Source organism: Urocitellus parryii, chromosome 1 (genome assembly GCF_045843805.1).
Source record: "Urocitellus parryii isolate mUroPar1 chromosome 1, mUroPar1.hap1, whole genome shotgun sequence".
In the NCBI taxonomy this organism is placed as follows: Eukaryota; Metazoa; Chordata; class Mammalia; order Rodentia; family Sciuridae; genus Urocitellus; species Urocitellus parryii.
Genome location: NC_135531.1, coordinates 30,085,987 through 30,090,678, shown reverse-complemented (window position 1 = coordinate 30,090,678; position 4,692 = coordinate 30,085,987). Strand labels below are relative to the sequence as shown.

Below are 4,692 nucleotides of genomic sequence, written 5' to 3'. Positions count from 1 at the left end.
CTTAATTTAGATGAAATGTTTTAAAAACAAGATATAAACATATATGATCATATACACATTTGAAAGAAATTTGTAGACATGGATTTAATTTGAGACTTGAAATACCAAAGACATCATAGAATTGATATCCAAAATTTGCACACACAATCCTACATCACAAATAAAATTCTGCTAGATAGAACATGAAAAACAAGTATCATTCCATATCTAGATTACTGAATTTAACAATTTCAGAAAGATTTTTTAAAGTACACTTCAGTATTATAAAATAATTTAACAAGAAAAGAGAGAGAAGCATGATGAGAATACCAATCAAATAATTTTTACTGGAAATATTTACAAAAAGTAAATAAAAGTTGTACAAACACTTTCTTATTAAATTAAAAACAGATGATGGCATAGTTTAAACCAAAAACAACAACAACAAAACAAAAAAAAATAGAGCTCAATTCAGGGTTGAGTTTAGCTGAGAGAAGACCTTTCACATTTGGGTCTGCTTTAATTCAACATTGATGGCTAATGATTTGGTCGAATGCTCAAGAATTTTAAAAGAACATGCCTGAAAATGTGATTACACTGAAGTCTGGGGAATAGGTATGCAGAGAGACGTGTCCAAAGAAGGTAAAAAAAAGTATATTCCCTTGTAAATATTTAAGAAAGATGAATGCAGGAGATAAGAATCTTAATCAGGTGCAAGTGATGGTTAATCTTATGGCTATCTTCCTCTTCCAATAGACACTTGAATAAAACATAAAATGGCTCTGGTGGCAAAGACAGAGATTGTGTATTAACTCAACAACATAGACTTACTTTCAACATATGTAATCCAGTTAAGGATACTGCCAACCAACTACAATAGAGAAAAATCTTTAGCCCCCGATTTTCCAATAATCACCAATGACATAAGCCAGGTATCTGAAGGCGAGTTAATTATATTAAATACCTAATAACATGGATGGAAAGGTACTTTTTCTTCTTTGGAATAGACACTGCATATTTATTTGTCTTTCCTACATGCAGTGCTTCTTAAGAACTATATGTACCTTATCCACCATCCTGGTATTCCACATAGCAATACTATAAATCAAATAACTCATTTCACAGAAAATAAGGAGTGGCAATGTACTAATACACAAAATTCACAGAGATTGTCATGTTCTTGGTCATCCCAAAGCAGATGGCTTAATAGAATTGTTGGATAGTATTAAAGATTCAATTACAATGTCAATCACATGACAACATCATGCTGCATTGGGTCAGGGTCAGGTAATATGCAATATATGCTCTAAATCAGCATTCAACACAGGGTATTGTTTTACCACTTGCTGATTTCGTGGGTCTGGAAATCAAGAGATATGAATAGGAACGATTGCATGGAGATCCAATAGCAAAATTTGCTTCCTGTACCCATGGCTTTAGGCTCTAGGGCACGAGAGCTCTTAATTCCAAAGGGAGGAATACTTCCATCTGAGGGCACCATAAAAGATGAGACTGCCACAGTCACATAGGGTTTTTGACATAATTGAGTAGACAGGTAAAAGGGGATGATCCTGATTCTGGGTGATTTATCTTTAGTATAAAATGGAAATGTGTTGTTATTCCACAATGGGCATAAAGAAAGGAAACATTTTTTTTTCTTGCAGTGAAGGCAAGCATGATTGCCCTCCTGTAAGTTTATTTCAATGTCAAAACAGGTGACACAACCAGCTTAATTATGAACAGGAATCAAATACTGAAGGAATCCCAACAAACTAAAAATTCCCAGAAGATGAAGGACTTTCACAAATTTCATATAAAAAGGAGAGCTAGGGGTAGCTGGGGAAAAAAAAAAAAAAAACTTGCACAAATTCTAAAAGGAATTTGTATGCGTTTATGAGGAAAATGAAGATTAGTCTATATTTTTGGTTGTGTTTGTGATATTTGTATTATGATAGATGAAATCATGACATTGTTACTGTCTTTGGGGGGAGATTATGTATTAATAAATACAGTTGCCAAATTCTCAAAGAGTGTAATGTAGTGTCATGCCTTTAAGTCCATTTGAAAGGCTGGGCTACATTTCCCAGAATTCTCTTTCATTAAAGTTTCTGAGTAGAGTGAACCACAGTAGAAATCTCTTGTGCAATTTTGAGTACAGAAGTGAACAACAAAAAAAAAGATTTTTGCAGCACCCATTTATGTTGTCATTTACCTACAGGCTCAGCTCATTTGCTTTAAGTAATGGCCATACCTGCCACTTTCCACCCTCACTAGAACACTCCTTCAGTTTCTCCAAATCGTGGCCCAGGTGTTTGTGCTTATTTCCATGATGAAACACTCCATACTCTGCAGTATGTGAATGTCAGATAAATCAGAAGCTATAAGGTCTGACATGATTTCTGTTCACATTCACTAATCTAGCTCATATTTCTGAGTTCCCACTTATTTTTGCATTGTTCCACTTTTCATGATTCTTTACTTTCTGACTATCTGCAGTGTGGATTGAAGGTTGGGAAGCAGATGTTAGGACATGCCATGGTAAAAAAAAAAGTACCTGGTAAAATTAAAAAGAAAACACAGGGAAGAAAATGTTGCCTTTGGAGTAGCCAAAGATTTGCAACTCAGTAATAAGATAACCCAATTAAATGAGCAATGGCAAGAAATTTTAACATATAATTAGCAAATGAGAGAAAGATAGACAAAAAAATCCATGTAGGTGAAATGTTGTCATCATTCATGAAAAAAAAAATACATTTTTTTAAAAGAGAGAGAATTTTTTAATATTTATTTTTTAGTTTTTTCAGCAGACACAACATCTTTGTTGGTATGTGGTGCTGAGGATCGAACCCAGGCTGCACGCGTGCCAGGCAAGCGCGCTACCGCTGAGCCACATCCCCAGCCCATGAAAAAAATACATTTAAAAACTATAATGAGGGGATCCCTCTGCCTCTGCACGGCGCGGGCCTTCTTCCCAGGTCTCCGGTCCGGACCCAGAGAACCTCACCCCCGGCCCGTCCACAGTAAGGGGACTATGATCGTCAAGCGCAGCCTTGACTTTCTGCTGGGCTTCTACTTTCTCTCCCACATCCCCATCACCCTGTTTTTGGACCTGCAGGTGGTGCTGCCGCGACAATTATACTCCATCAAGCTCAGAAACCTGCTGGCTTGGTATGCTGAAGAGTTCAAAGACCCTCTGATACAGAGCACCCCAGTGTGGTTCCAGTCCTTCGTGTTTTGTGAGCTTTTGTTTCAGCTGCCCTTCTTTCCCGCTGCAACATATGCCTTCTTGAAAGGAAATTGCAAGTGGATCCGTATGCCTGCAATCATCTACTCAGTTCGCACCCTGACAACATTAATTCCAATTCTCTCCACATTTCTATTTGGGGATTTCTCCAAAGCCAGTGGTTTCAAAGGAGTAGGTCCTGAGAGTTTCCATGAACGAATAACCCTCATGGCCATCAATGCCCCCTACTTTATCGTTCCCTTCATACTTCTGTTGTTCATGTTGAAGAACCCCTACCGCGAGGAGAAAAGAAAGAAAAAATGAGGGAAACAATCACTGACCCAGGAAGAGACATTCACAGGGCAGTTGCCCCTTTTGACCCAATACAAGAAAAAACACTCTGAACCCATGTCTTCAGTAGTATTTGAAACATGAACAGCAGTACTTAAGAGCAAGATGGTGGCAGGAGCTACGTCAAACCTTTATCTTCCAAGGGATGAACAGATTCATCAGCAGGGGTGGGAGGCAAAGCAGGGTGGGGGACAAAGGAGAGTGGGCTGTCGTTGAAAAGTCGTGCCAAATACCTTATCATGTGCCCAAATTCCATTGCAGGACCAGACCAGAAACTGAGTAAGCTCCCTCAAGACATGGCCTCCTTGACTCATTCATGAGATATCTGACCCACAGCATATACACATGACTGAACCTTTGACTCATGATTCACTGTAGCCTATCAATCACCAATCCAAAAATAGTGGAGTGGTTTCAGACCATTCAAATTAGAAATTGTGCCTCTTTAATATTCATTAAAAACCATGTTTTCTTGGCCCTACCTCTACCCCTGGGAGAAAAAAAGGAAAATATTATGTAGAAGAGGTTTAAACTGAGTTTTCCTAAGGTTCAGCCTCAGCATGACTTGTCAATCAAACAGGTTAGACTGGAAAGTGTTTGTTTCTTAAACAGGTCATCCCAAGAGATTTTAAGTCACCTTGTTCATCTTATTTCCAAATCTTAGACATGTATATTTTTAAAGACCACCTGGGACAGTTCCCTTCATTCTGAAGTCTGGCATCTAAGGACTGTTCTGGAGGTGTGCTCTCTAATGAACAGCTTCATCCTTCCTGATACAGTCTGGTCATTCCCACCCTATTTAGGGCTGGGGATAGTTGGGTGTGACAAGCCCAACGTGTGCACGTCAGATCTTTCACATTAATGCTCAGCATTCCATTAGGGTTCTCTAAATCTACTTGAGGCCAACACTAAAGAGGGAAAAAAAAAAAAAACAAGTCCTGGTCAACTCTGTTTTTGTCTTTTTTGTTCACAAGTCATACTGGTCTGACTGTTGGTACCGACTCAGGTGAGACTGGTCCAAATAAAGGCAGCTGATGACTACTGCCTGATGAGTTTTGTGGACTGGGAATTGAGCATCCAGGATTCTCTCACAAGGGGTGAAGCACACTGCAAACTACAAGGGGGAAAAAGGCAACTAA

General features: G+C 38.6%; 1 pseudogene; it reads left to right on the top strand.

Moving 5' to 3' along the window:
• Positions 1–2,908: 2,908 nt before the first annotated feature.
• Positions 2,909–3,557, top strand: LOC113186238 (sigma intracellular receptor 2 pseudogene; annotated as a pseudogene).
• The last annotated feature ends 1,135 nt before the right edge of the window (positions 3,558–4,692 follow it).